The sequence below is a fragment of the Nyctibius grandis genome, chromosome 24 (genome assembly GCF_013368605.1).
Source record: "Nyctibius grandis isolate bNycGra1 chromosome 24, bNycGra1.pri, whole genome shotgun sequence".
NCBI lineage: Eukaryota > Metazoa > Chordata > Aves > Nyctibiiformes > Nyctibiidae > Nyctibius > Nyctibius grandis.
Window position 1 is genome coordinate 6782283 of NC_090681.1, and position 15244 is coordinate 6797526.

The window sequence follows — 15244 nt, forward strand, 5'->3', positions numbered from 1 at the left end:
GTAATCAACATAGATGTATGATTCTGCTCCTTACTTAGGCAAATTTGAATGGCAATACTCAAGTAGGTAATTGGTATTTATCACAATGGCTGATGTGGGGAAGCTATAATCTTGTTACGGGTGTGACCGGCCTGTCATAAATCAAGCTGTTTGTAGGTTACTGCAAGACTTTGTCACATTTTGGTTTCCAGATGCTTTTAATCACCTTTTTTAACCTTCACCTCATTTGTAATATGGGCAAATAACCTTCAGGTCTTTGAAGGCCTCTTCTGCAGGTGTCTGTGCGTTCAGGGAAATAGCTGAGTGCCCTCACACCATTTGTCCACCCTTGATGACAGCTCCTTTTCTCTAATCAAGATAGTTTAATGAGATTTTTTTTTTCTAAAATAGCACTAGGAATAAAACATGAAATTGATCATTTATGTGCACTAGGGAAATCATGTCATTTGGAAAATAATTTAACAGGATTGGATGGTTCAGATTTACTGCCGAAACTGCAATCGCCAGCTCTGCGGAACAGGGAAGGGAGAGCAGAGGGCATCCTGGTGGGTGCTGCGAAAGCGTGGATGGGTGGAGGACACCCACCCACATGTCCCTGGGCAACAGATGCCACCACCCCACCACCTTGGCATCACTTACAAACCCACACTGCTGCCCCCAAGCATCAGGGACTGGGTGCAGGTGCTCAGATCCCTCCCTCAGGTCCTGGGGATGCAACTGGGGCTGGCTCCCTGCACTGGAGAGCCATGGGGCCTGGCTGAGCCCTGGGATGGGGTGGGCTGGGGTATACAGGACTATGTGGCTCCCTTTCCCCACATCCATCCCTCCTGGTCCTGACTGTGACAGCAGTGTCTGTGCACCCCCCTGTGTCCCCACTGTCCCACAACACTGGGGACAGTGGGGTCTCACAGCATCTCTGGAGTGTCAGGGCTTCACAAATATGCATCAGAGTCTTGGGCTGATAGGTCAGGGCACTCCCAAACACCATCCCACCACACACATGCCAACACACAGAGGATTCACAAGCTTACGAGATTATTGAAAGATTCTTTGAGGGTCACTAGGATCAGTTGCTGGGACAGTGCAGAGTTGGCCATGCTGCTGAGGAACCACCAGCCCCAGGTCCCCACCAATGCTTGTGAATGAACAGAGCTGGGTGCAAGTAGGAGCATGCTTCTCCTCCGGGCAATGGAGGCACAAGGTGCCCAAGATGCCAGGGCCCAATTCTGCCCAACCTCAGAGATGTCCAGGCACCAAGCAGCCCATGGAAAACTGCTGAAAGGCTGGAGTCACCAAAAAAAAAGGAGCCAAGGGTCCCTCTTTTCTATGCATTGAGCCTTTTCTGTGATGCCTGCACAGCTCCTCTGTGCTGACAGCACACAGAGCTCCTCCCAGCACAGACTTTGGCATCCCCTGGTGTGTCTCACCCCCAGGAGACATCAGCATCTCTACCTTCTACCAGGGAGCAGCATCAGTGCATCCAGCCCTAACACCAAGGGTGTGCATGAATCTCTGTCAACTCTGAGCACCCTTCCAGAGACAAGATCCCCACTCTCTTTGTTCATCTGGATGCTGGGTGGGTTTTCCGCTTCCTTTTGGGACACACAGAAGCAGTTAAACCAGAAGACCATAGCTGGGATAAGGAGAGCTGCATCTTCCAGGCGAACATGCCCTGTGCCATAAGCATCTGCAACCAGCCCCACAGACCTCATCTGAGCTGCCGATACCGAGCCCTTGCACCAAACTAGGCAGAAGCAACTGTAGACCTGGGAGCGTTCAACGAGGCTGATGGGGAATCACAGCAGAGAAAAAAACAATGCAAAATGTCCAAAGTGACTTGAAGAGGATTCAGAGCTGAAAATAGGGGTGAAATGATTTCTGCCGGTTATTAATGCCATGCTATTTGTTCCGTGGTATTAACAAGTGATAATGTGCCATGCAGAGGTGAAAAGCAGATACAGAAAAGCACAGTGGAAATTCATCTTCTCCATCACAAGGCAATTGTGGAGCTGAATCAGGGCACCACTGAGCATCGCGAACTGCAAGAGATCCAAGCATTTTAGGCACTGGAGAAATGAACATTTTTTTCCTCCAATTTCTTTTTTTTGGAAGAGGGGAGAAAGGTTACATTTTTCTGTGTCAGAAATATGCTGTGACGTGAGAGAATCCATCAAATGACACCGCGTGTCAGGTCGTGTCACAACATCATTAAAACATTATATCTTGTTGATGAGGCTCTTGCCATCAATTCAGAGAGTGACTGATTTGATCTGCAAAAATTGGAAGTTTCTCTGCCCTGTTTGCAAGACGGCTGGCAGACCTGCGAGACGAAGCGCTATTTCATATTCTATTTAGGACATTAAGCCTTAATCCCATTAGAAGATTCATAGCATAGCCAGCCTTAGATAGAGAGATACTTCCATAGCTGGATGGATTTCTCCTACGACACCTGCGCCGCATGCTACATGAAGCCATTTGGAAAAAAAAACAAGCCTACCATCTTCCCAGCTTCTCTCTGAGAGCTTATCTCTCCTTCTAATACAGTTTAGTGCCAGGTTTTATAGACTGCTCATGCTGTCGGGAATGTTTGCTGGTATTCTGTTAACTTGATGCTTGGCTGTTCCAACACTATTCATTTAAGGCAAGCATCTGGCATGTAGCAACAAGATGGCTGATGGAATAAAATTAGGCAAGTTTATATGATTAACCATAGCTAGGAGCCAGCATCAGTCTCAGTTTATAAAAGGTCGTAATATATTCTGTAGGTTATTTATTGAGGAGAGTAAAACTGTGTTCACAGGTTGGGAGTACCCAGGGAAACACACCTTTGGGAGCTGCTGTCAAGGGCTCCCGAGAGGACACTGGCAGCCCTGAGGCCAGGTGTCACGTGAGGCTGGAGGAAGGAAAAGTCACAATGCTTCAGAGCAGGGGTGGTGGTGGAACAGGGGGCCTCTCTCTAACCCCCTGCCTGAACCAGTATGGAGAATGGGAACCTGTCCACCAAAAGTGGGACCTATGTCAGCTCAGGGTACCCCCCCTTCCTCCCCATCTCATGCCTTGGCACGAGGACTAACCCCAACCATCCATGCACCCTACCAACATGGGCTCCTGCCCAACAGGAGAGGCTGAGGTCCCCAATTTTGTTTAGACCAGAGGATGACAAACCTGGGGTACTCGATGCCTCCTCTGCATGAAAGCTCCCCTAGTTTTGGTGTGATGGCAGGAGACAGCCCGAGCCCTGACCCTGAGCAGGTATAAGCACAGAATCATAGAATGGTTTGGGTTGGAAGGGACCTTAAAGTTCATCTAGTTTGCAAAGCACATGGGCAGCCCTGGAGGGGCACAGTGTAGGAAGTCCTCCTGGCATCTCCTAGCAGCACCGTAGCAGGGTCCTGCTCATCTCCCTGACCCTGTGGGGCCAACACAGACTCCCGAGTCGGAGGCTCCTGGGGCTGTGGGTCCCTCTGGTCAGCTGAAGACCTGCATTTAGTCTCTTGCTGCTCAGCACCCCAGCAGCTGAGCTCATGTTTAAACCGGTAGCCCTGATGCTGTTGGGTGAGCCAGCTGGTGAGAGGGGGAGAGTGCTGGGCTGTCTCCAAGCCTGCCACGTCCATAAGACATGAAAACTGTGCCCCAAAGTATCCAGCCTTAAATATGCCAACATTGCGGTGCTGGCTGGAGGGGGATGTACCCTGCCTGATTGCTTTGCTGGGGAGGGTCGATGTGGGCATCACCTGCCAGTCAGTCCCCCCAGGTTTTGGAAAACAGTCCGGAGGTTATGGGCTCTGTGCTCTCTGCAGGCTAGAGATGTCTGTAATACAGGCACAGGGCAGGGAAATGGGTTTCCAAAATATTAGAAATTAAGAAAGAAGGAAAATGCACACTCTCAGCTGAACCATTCAGTTCTACCACTCTCAGTCTGTTTGATTTTGCTTTCATGCCATTGCATTTCTTACCACAGTTCAACAAAATTTGGAAGTCATCCTGAGCTGAGGGAAGGAGCCTTTGCGCTGTGGTTAAATTATAATTCCAATTTATCCCTTTCTTGCAAGAAGTTTTAGTTTTGAGGCAGAGTCATTTGCTGAAGAAAAAAAAAAGAAAGAGGATGGAAAAATCCCACTGCCTAATCTCAGCTCTGGGTCTCTCCTGGTCCTGTCTCGTATCGTGCTCGCCAGGAAATCCAGCCATCATCTACCATGCAATAGAGCAATGATTGATAACTGTGTAATAACACTGACCCAGAAAACCACACCTCTAATCTTCCCCTGATGAAGGCTGCCTACTTAAGTCGCATCAGTGTGTTTAACTGCCTCACCAGTCTTTAAAGTAGTTAATTGACCCGGCTAAGATGCAGTGGTGTTCCTGAGGCTGCTGGGGAGGTCTCTGCCAGAGCAGAGAGTGGCCGTGGCTCTGGTCCATGCTACAGCCACTGGTCACCTGCAAGTCCTGGGGCTTTGCTGGGGTCTCCATCCGCAGGTCACCTTTCCACAACGTGCTGTTACCTCTCTCTCCATCACAGTCCCCTCCCCTTCCCCATCCCCACGATGCCCCCAATCCTGGGCGCAGAATCCTGTCCCTGTCGGCAGCCCCCCCGTCTCTGATGGATGACCCGCCCTGCAGCCTGAAGGTCGGAGGCTCGGAGTTAGGAAACAAGGATTTTCCAAGTTGAGACCAAATGGTGGCCAAGAATTTTTAAATAAACACTGAGAGCAGCTCTTTTCTCATTTATTACAAATGAACTAACTGCACGCTGAGCTCTGTGCCGGGGTCTGTCTGTCTGTCTGCCTCTGCAGCCCTCCAACTAGGTTATCTATTTACCTATCTATTTACATGTATTTCTTTTCCCAGTGAATTATGTCAGGGAGGCAGTAAAGTGTTATGTATTTGCAAGCCCCATAATCTTTAAAAGCACAGTGATGCATGCTCCAGATGAGAAAAGAGCCTCCATCCAGTATGTTAATAGATAGCATTAGGGCAATAATGAAAAGCACTTGAGACAAGTAAGCCCCTATCAAAAGCTGAGTAATAGAGATGCACAGAATGAATCACAATGCACCTCCTCTGCAAAAGATATTAAGACGTCTGCTTTAGTGCAGGGTTTATTCACTCCAACAGCTGCTTCATTTCTCTGATTAAAATGGGAGTGGGGATAGCTTTTCCAGCCATTTCCCCCTTCATCCAGTACCTTACACACACGCACACACACAGCCTCGCGCCCACGGTGTACACAGAGCACAGCCAGCACGCCGCGCTGACAGATACACCCTGGGCACGTACAGGGTAGGACACACGCTCACCGCATGCAAGGACACGAGCTACGTAGGCATGTTCTTACACACACACAGACACACTGACACAGACATATGGGAACTACATCTCCTCATATACATGCAGCTCCCAGACACAAATGGGCACCTTCAGACTTTCTGCGGTACGTGGATACACCCCCCCCACGAACAGACCTTCGACACACATCCCACGCTGTATGCACACGTGGACACACACACACACACACACACGTGTGACCCTCACTGCATGCCTAGTTCTCTGACTCTCCCATGCCCACCATGCGTCCTGTACTCCCACCCCAGCCCCTCTGGGATTGCACGGAGCCACCATGGGATCAGGGCTGCAGAGAGCCTCTCCCCTGCCCGGTTACAGCCGTGCACTCAGGTGCTGATGTGCAGCGAGCAGGGGAAGCCAGACAGGCTGGGGGCTGCAGGAGGAGGTAAGGGTCGAGAATCCAGCATGCAGGAGAACCTTACTGGGAAATAAGACACCAGCCACAAACGGAGGTGTTGGCAGCTACAGGAGGGGGTGAGCAGACCCATGGTGGGAACACGCCAGAGATGTCAGGTACTGAATGCACAAAGGAGGGACATGACCTGCCACAATGCCTGCAAGGGCTCTCCGGTGTCCTAGGCTGAACTCATGGCTTTAGCATCCACCAGCAAGTGTTTGATGCCATTGCTGAAGCTCGAGACACCACCTGGGAGAGTCACTCCAAGACACCCAGCCGAGTGCCAGGCCCTGCTCTGGGGCACCAGGGGTAAGGGGATAAACCCATGCCATGCGGATGATGAGGTGGTGGTACAGTTTACAGCCACCGTGGCAGTGCCAGCCCAGCCTTTGCCATGAGTACCACAGGCTTCAGAGCAGTAGCATGAAAAGGCAGGGCTGGAGGTCTGAGACACAGGTCTGTCTCTTGCTGTTGGCTCCCTGCTGCTGCCAGCCAAGTCTCTGGCCATGCTGCAGGTCTGTGGGCAAACCCCACTGGGGCCCAAATGAGCTGTGTGATAATCCACCTCCATGGCATATAAGCTGGGGGGCTGCAAGCTTGTGACGTTGAGGGTCTTCCTGGGCTATCCTACACGCATAAGACCTGCTCCCTGCTCCCCCAGGGCGCAGCACAACACAGAGGAGCAACCTCGGATGCACATTATGAACTACAGCAAACCCCTGGCATAGACCCTGGGCAAGGCTGTAGCAAGAGCAGGAGATTGAGACAAATAGCAGGAATATGCAACCTGATAGTAGCTAACAGCCATAAACAGTTGGGATAGTATGTCTGTGATCAATTTAGGCTCATTTCTATTTACCAAAGACACACATGAGGGTAAATCATTCCACCATGTCCACTGTGAGCTTCTTTTACACCTTTCCCACTAGCATGTGGAAAGGGCTGGTGTTGCAAGAGCTGTGGATCAAAGCCTGCTCCATCCCAATAATTCCCCAGCCCTTGCGTTGTGCCATGCACAGGGATGTGTTGCTGGCCTGAGCTCTGCTGGCCCTGCTCAGGGGTATTTCTTCCCCAGGTTTTGGAAGCAGCAGCCAGGAAGAGCAGACGGGCACCGGGGGTGACAAAAGTGCCCCTGGCTGTGGCCGGGAATAGCCCTGGGGAGGCACAAGCCCCCTGACAAGGGGGAGAGTGAGTTTGGGGAAGCAGCAAAGGACGGGCAGAAAAGGTGAGAGCGGAGCTGTGTCGAGGTCCTGCACCCGCCGTTGCCCCTGCTGCCCCCCGCTGCCCAGGCTGCTGGTGCTGGGCTTCTCCAAGACTTGTGCAACAAGCAGGAGAGAGGAAGCAACCGAGAAGAGCTGCCCTGATGACAAGCCCCAGAGGAATGCCATAGCCAAGTGAGAAATAAAAGCAACACAACTAGCATGTTAGGCACGGAGCAAGCAAGGACGAGGCGAGTCGCACGGCGGTAGCATCGTCTCTGAGCCAAGACAGAGGGCACAAGTCCTGTGATGGGGACACGCACCGCGAGCAGCCGGGGCTCTGCGCAGCACTGTCACATCTCTGCACCGTCTCTTCCCGCCCGCTCGGTGCTTGTTTGGGCCGGAGGGGAAGGCAGGCTGCCGGGAGCCCGGTTATCTGGCTGGCAGTCTGCCGGCGAGGGCGGCATGGGAGCGCCCTGCGGTGGGAGGCACCGCATGCGGGAGCAGAGCCGGGCTGCTCACGGCGTGGGGCTGCTGGGGAACGGGGAAGGGCTCGAGGTGACCCCCTCTGGGGGGCACCACTGGGGCAGGACAGCTGGGTTCTCCTCCTTGCTCTGCCAGTGGGTTTTCAGGTGACACGGAAAAGGATTTTCCCCACTCGTCAGCTTTTACAATGCCCAGGGCAAGTGTCTGCTGCGTGGCTGCACAAAAGCACACAGAGACCCTCTCTGGGCAGTCGCCTGGGAAGGGAGATGGTGAGTGTGTGCCCCGTGTGAAACAGACTCCCTCAGACCTCGCTAACACTGATGACCACAGAGCAGCAACTTGGAGACATCCCTGAGGCCTGTGGCTCAGCTCTAGAGCAAGATGCTCCAGGACCAGTTTTCCTGCTGAGTTCAGTTTTGGGAGTTGGATGAGCCTCACAGGAGCATAATTTGGGGTGCGAGCCTATACCAAAGCTCTTTACCACGAGGTCAGCTTTAAAGCTGAGAGCCTTGCCAGGGGCAAAGTGCGGTGAGGGACACCAAGGTGACAGGAATGGAGCAGACATCCCCCTGCAATTCCAGGTACTGACCCCTACCCCGAAGTCGAGCGTGCTGCGCTTCCGCTTGCATAGAGATGTTGTCCCCATGGTCCCTGCTGAGCCATTCTCCTTGCAGCATGGTGGCAGAGGTGTGACATGTTTCTCCAGCAAGCCCTGCTCAGGAGGTCAGCAGAGTCTGGCTCCTCATCCTCTCTCCATCCTGTTCCCCCAGACCTCACTCTCTGGGTGCCCCAGGCCATTTCCCATCATCCTGGGCATGGTCTGCATGTTGGTCCCTGGGACAGTCTGCATTAGGGGGAAAGGTAGTCTGTAACCATCCAAGAGCAGAGGGGACCAAGAGAAAAAGGGAGGACCTCATAGAAGATGGTGCAGATCATGGAGGAGAACCAGATGGAGGAAGCAACTGATGTGGTGTTCATACAGCTCCTGGAGACAGTTCAGGTGCAACCACACATCTATGGGATCTGCTCATGTGCACCCCGAGGTGCTGAGCAGCTGCAGTGGCAGTGCATCTCCAGTCGCTTGGTAGCCCAGTGTCTGCAGTCTAGTCCATGAGTGTCCCAGCAACAGCCCATGACCAAGGTGGACACAAAGCAAGTAAATCCTGGGGAGATGGGCAAAGATCATAGAATCATAGAATGGTTTGGGTTGGAAGGGACCTTAAAGATCATCTAGTTCCAACCCCCTGCCATGGGCAGGGACACCTTGCACCAGACCAAGTTGCTCAAGCTTCATCCAGCCTGGCCTTGAACACTGCCAGATCTGGCAGGTCATCAGAGGGCTGCAGCTAGAGAAGAAAATGTGAGCAGTGTTTGACAGCCTGTTACACACTGGGTGCAGGGGATCAAGCCTCCCCATGTTCGCCTTTCTCATCTGTGCACTACCAGCAACAAGCACTCACACTGCCAAGCCCTTCGGCGGTTTCAGAAGTCACCACCCGGCACAAAACCCCCAGACAAGCAGGGGAGGAGGCTGCCATCTCCACTGGCACCTCCGAGCATGTTGCCAGATGCCCAAGGAAAAGGCAGCGAGGCCTCAGTGGGGAGCTTCAGCACCACGTCTGCTGCTGACTGCCAAAATTAACATCACTGACAAAAGGCTTGATCCTGAAATTGCACCACCAAACAGATGGATTGCTGGAGTATGGGAGGCCTCGTAATGGAAAAGATGAGTAATTCAAGGAGAGAGTCTGGTGCCAGCTATCCAAGTGCTTGGCTGCTGTAGCAGGCTGGGAACCTGGAGTACTGCCTGTCGCAGGGCTGGATTCCTCCAGCTCTCCAGCAAAACCTGCCGGGACGGTGCTAGTGGGTCCCCGTGAGCCGCCGGCGGTGCTGGCCCTGCCGGGGGTGCAGCAGGCATCACGTGGAGCACGGTGCCGTGCCCGGCTCCCCTGGCCTGTGCCGGAGGGGCTGGCCCCGGCCGCAGCCGTGCACAGCATCATGGCAGCTGCCTGCGCCCTGCCCTCGCCGTCGCACTGACGTGTGCTTCGTGGTGTGGAGCAGCGGCCGCGTACTTGGAGCAGTGCTTGTGATCTCTCCATAACCTCTGCCATTTCCCTCTGCAGAAAGCCAGGAGTACGCAGAATATCCAGCCGGCTTTTGTCCAGCAGAGGAAAGAGGGGAGGGTAACAGGAGTGTCTTGGTGTTGCTCCACTTTAAACATCCCAACAAAATGCCTCGCAAAAACAAGCCCCAGCCACAAGTGGCTCTTTGAGCACCCAGTTCTCAGCAAACCCTCACACCGAGACCTGTGGGAGCTGGCTCAGTCCTTCACTATGAAGTGACTCATGAGAAGACCAGAGAAAGTATGACTTTCTTCTGCCGCTGAACAGCGAGGTGGATGAAAACAGGGACAGGAACCCTCCTCTACCCACCGCTGTCCTTGCTGTCCAGGAGCATCCCCACTGCAGCCCACGGGGCTTGTGCTGGGTTGAGGAGAAGGGGCTGGGATCCATCACCCTGCATGGATCCTGCCAGCACAGCCACGCTGATTTTACAGTCACAGCAGAGAAACAGGCACAACCCCATGTCCCCTCTAAAGCAAGCAGGACTTAACCCCACTGCCACAGCCACAGCTCACCCTGGCTTGTTTTTAGACCTGGGATGATGTTTTTTTTTTCTTTTTTAAGCACAAGTGCACCAAAAATAACCAATTTTTCAGCTTTATGACTGTGGCTACATGACTGCGACACAGCATGTTTATACTGGACACCTGAAACTAAAACTAATGTGGAAAAATAAGTTTGCTGGGGTCTTCGGCAGAACATTTGGACTGTTCACATTGCCCAGCCATGGAGATCCATGGGGTCAGCATCTTCTCCAGCAGAGACCTCCTGTCTTGTCATGCCCCGAGGCCACGTTGGGTCGCACGGGGACGTCAGGACCAGAGCACGGCTCTGTGCCTCCTGGGGCCAGCATCACTGAGCAGGGAGTTATTTTGCAGCAAACACTCTTTGGCCCATGCCCTGCTCAGCTCTCCCTCTAAGTCCCATCTGACACGCTGGAGGAGAGTTTAGATGGTTCCACATTTAGACTTGGCCACTCCACCCTTTTAAAGCTCCTGGAAAAAAAAAGGCAAGAAAGTGAGGGAGGCATAAATCAGTCGCTCGCATAAGGCCCCTTATCTCAGAACGACGCCTCGCAGTCCGTAATGGCTAATACATCCACGGGCGATCTATCATGCTGCAGGGATCCCTGCAATTAGATGTGCTTTGCTGTGTGCTGACTGCACTCCTGCTCCTCTCTGTACCCCAACCCCACTGCCGCGGCCAGGCGCCCCTGGGGTCCAGAGAGCACTGTGCTCGGGTGGCTGTCTCAGGATGCAGGGACCTGCGTGCTCCTTCCTCCTGTATGTGAGCAGATGCTGAGTTTCTGACTTGTGAGATAAAGTCGTGCCACAGAGCAGCAGAAAGCAGCAGTTGGGAGAGGCTGAGCAGAGCAATGTGGGCATGCTGCAGCCCCGCATCCACCGGCCAGAGCATCCCTGGGGCTGAGGGGCAGTGCCCGGGTGCTGCAAAAAGCTGCATGGTTAGCATCAGCCCGTCTGGCTGTGGTGTGCATTCAGTGTCATTTCATAGGTAACTTAATATGATTTATTTACTGTAATTGTTTGGTTTGTGTTCTCCATGTGTAAGGCTGTAAGATTGGGACGTTGCTGGGTTCCCTGCCTCCCCAAGCAGTGGGGATGAACGGCAGCACCCTTTGGGCTCCGGTAAAAGCACCCCCTGGCAGACGGGGAACAGGAGATCAGGAGCCCTGTGAATATGAACAGGGTGGACGTGAGCAGGAGCTGAGTGTGAACACGTGTGGTGCAGGCGAGAGAAGAGCCCCATGGGGCTGGTGGGGGACACTCGGGAAAGGCACCCCAACATGTCACTGCACCTCTGTCCACAGGCTGCAAGGGGATAGGGACTAAAGATGCTCTCCCACCCCCCTCTGCAACAGAAAGGTAAGTGAGTGTGTGTACCAGAGAGAAAAACGAGACCTATATGTTTAAACTGGCAAGTTCTGTGTTTGTCATCGAGCTGTAAAATGATATCCTAACAGATGAGGACAGGAACTTCTTGGAAGGCTCGAGCACAGACAGCAGGAGTGGGGGAATAGCATTTTGCTTTATTTCTTTACATGCAATCCAAGGTTTTATTTTTTTTTCTTGCAGTGTTATATTTTTCTATCCAAAAATGGTTATGAGACTGCCAGCTCTCAGAAGCAAGAACTGCCGTTCAGTTGGAGGGCTTGTACAGCGCCTGACACAACAGGGTGGGGGTCTCTAGCTGGGATACAGTTAAATGCACAAATAATAAACACTGGGCTTGAGGGGTAATGAAAAAGCAAGCAGCAGTGTGAGTATGTGTATCGGTGTGTGGACAGGCATTATCAAAGAGCTTGCATCCGAAATGAGCACCGAACACCAGCTATTTCCAGCTGAGCAGCTACATGGAGATGCAGAAGACATTACAGCCATGCAGATGATACCGAGCAGCAGGCTTTTTTTGTGCTGCATTGTAGGAGAACAGGCGCTTAAACTAGCAGCCGGCTCCTGTTTATCACCAGAATATAGAACCTATTTCAGTGGGTGGATAATTTTAGGTGAATGAGAAAATGCTGCTTTTCTTTGGGTTAATGCCATGTGCTGGTTGAGATTATACTCGCAGCAGCAACTTTTATCAGGTGCTGCGTGGTAGGAAGACAGCCGCTTAAGTTGGCGAGTTCTCCGCGGTTTATTTATCGCTCAGAGGTGGTACCTTACTTGGCTGGACATGGATCTTGTGCGAGGTTACGATGTGGGAGGGGGATGTGTATGGCAAAAAGCAAATGTCGACTTTCCTCCTGCGATGCTGTGACTGTCAGGAGACGGAGTGATGAGATGCATGTGAGCTACTGCCGATATTAAGGATGTTCTTTTTTAGCTCAAATTAGGGGAAAATCCTTAACAAAATCCCTAACAAAACCAGAAAGCTTTATTCTCCAGTCCCTCTGTGAGATGCCAGACAACATCTAAGCTGCATTTCAGCTCTCAATTTGTCTTGAGGCATCGCAAATGTCTGAGCAACAACTGGGGTGTCCCCAGGGGAGTGTGAGAGAGATGCGCTTGGGCTCTGGAGACCAAACATGGGCAGGTAGTGATAGGATGAGGGGTAACAGTTTTAAACTGAAAAAGGGGAGATTTAGATTAGCTATGAGGGAGAAATTTTTTACAATGAAGGTGGTGAGACACTGGCCCAGGTTGCCCAGAGAAGCTGTGGCTGCCCCCTCCCTGGCAGTGTTCAAGGCCAGGTTGGATGGGGCTTGGAGCAACCTGGTCTGGTGGAAGGTGTCCCTGCCCATGGCAGGGGGTTGGAACTAGACGATCTTCAAGGTCCCAAGCCATTCTGTGATTCTATGATCTGTGAACATGGTCCCTGCCCACCTCACACACATTTCTTTATCCCCCCAGCCTCACCAAACGGGCAGTGCTGAGAAGAGGGTGAGTAGGTTGGGAAGATGGATGAGTAGGCACCATGCTCATGGCTCAGGGCATCAGCAAGGAGCTGCCCTGCTGCGGGGGTCCTTCACCTAACACTGACCTCGGGGGTGCCAACCAGCACCCACTTTGCTGTACGGGGTGTGCTGAAGGCAGCTGCAACCCTGCACACCCGGCACTGCTGGGCCCTTCGCAGAGCCCCTTACCCTCCGTGAGGCTCTGTCCTTGTGGTGCTTCATGGCCATCACCATGTCCCAGTGCAAGCACAGACTGTCCCAGGGAGGTCACAGCCTGCCAAGGTAGATGGTAGAAGAGCATCAGGGGAGGGAGGCACAGGTTTCCCACTCCCCAGGGGCTCTCCCCAGAGGCACACCTCATTTTATGTTATGCTTGTGAGGGAAGGGGATGAGAAACCTCGTCTCCTGGAGTGAGGAGGGCTGTAAGAACAGGCAGAGTGAAAGAAAAGCACCAATAATAGTGGGACAACTATCCTCCGGGAGTCAGGCAGTGAATAAAGAGCCCAACAGACAACAGGGCAGAGCTTTTCCTGTTTGCAGAGTCTTGATTGTGGTTTAATGATGCTTCACACTGATAATCCTAGATATTGGTGCCTTCCTAGAGAGAGGTTCATCTGTTGCATGGTGAGGATCAGGTTAGGGAGCCATGTTGTGTCTCCCATGCTCACTCTTGACCTTCCTTCATGGGCTAAGAACCTATAAATGGTCACAAAGTGAGACCATGAGGCAAAGCTCAGTCAGTTCAATGCTCCCAGCAGTGACACAGACCTGAGATGTCCAATTTCTGGACACTTTGGGGCTTGTGGTGAGGAGTGCTGTCACAGGAAGACCACGCCAGCTCTTTGGGCCCTGCTCTGACAGTCACAGTGCATGGACATGTTGGTCCCACCGGCTGTCCCAGGTCTCACAGATGGTGTCTTAGAAGGGGCGTGCTGGTCTCTGTGCTCCAGGACCAGTCCAGGGCTGTAGGAAGCAACCTTAAACATCCAACCTGCCATTTTCTCCACAAACCATAGGTTGTTCCAGGCAAGGTGGTTCACACAAGGTGGTCCAGGCAAGGCAGCTTACAGGTGCCAGGGGCCATGGATGGAGAGCCATTCGCATAGGCATGCTGGGAACGAGGGGATGGGGTCATCAGCCCTCCATCCCGTTCTGTACCACTTCTCACCCTCACCTCACAGCTCATCAGGGCCGTGCTGAGGGGCAAAGACAAGTGGAGCATCAGAAGTAGGGCAGTGTGGTGCACTGTGGGGTGGGGACATCCCAGCACTGAGCTATAGGCTGGGTGTTTAAAAACCTTGACACAGCTGGGCTCAAAGCCAGGGCATCATGTCCTGCCCTCACCCTGCTCAGCCCAAAGCAGATCAGGAGGGCATCAGGGGACACTCTCACCAGCGTCCTGGTCCAGCACTCACAGACCAGCAATCATCTGGAGATACTGATGTAATGTTTCAAATCTCAGCGTTTAAAAAGCCTCTGGGCAACTTAACAGGCACAATTAAAAAATGTGTTATTGAGAGCAGCAGCATGCCACAAACAAACTACAGGCAGGGACACAAAAACCCAGTTCCAGCAACCCCACTGCCTGTGACATTGCATCTCCCTGCCAAGCGCACATGGGATCACGGGTGGTGGCAGGGACCCCCCACGCGGGTGTGCGTGCGAGTGGACACGCATGGCGGGGTCTGTCTCTTGCGTGTGTGAGACTGCACAACCCCTCTCCCATGCCAAGGTGAGGGACATCTAAGGATATCGCTGTGCTTCAGCACAGAGCTCTGTGGGCTAACCGAAAACAGATGTATAAAAATAAACAGAAATACTAGAGATGTGATTACCAAGGAAACGCATTTACATACAGGAAAACATCCAAAATGACTGTCATTTACTTCCTTTATTTGTTCACATTTATAGAAATGTTCCCACCCAGGGATCTGGGCTCGGTCATGCTCAAATTGCAAGAAATGGAGCCCGTTGGACCCTCACGCTATCACCCACCACCCACCGCCAGCTTACTCCGCTCCCACGAAGGAAAGCCGCCCCTCTGATGGGACTCAGCATATGTGATACTGGAAACCGATTTCCTTCATTTCCCATCTACAGGCAAAGAGATTTTCCATCAGATTTCCTGGGAAACCCCAGGGAAGGATTTTTCTGGGCTCGTGGTGGGGCAGACCCTGCCTGCACCCAGCCCTGGGCGGCTGCTAGGGGAATCAGGTACCAAGAGCTGTCAGGATGAAGCAACAGGGACGTTATTGGGGCAGGGATATGGGGGAATTTCTCG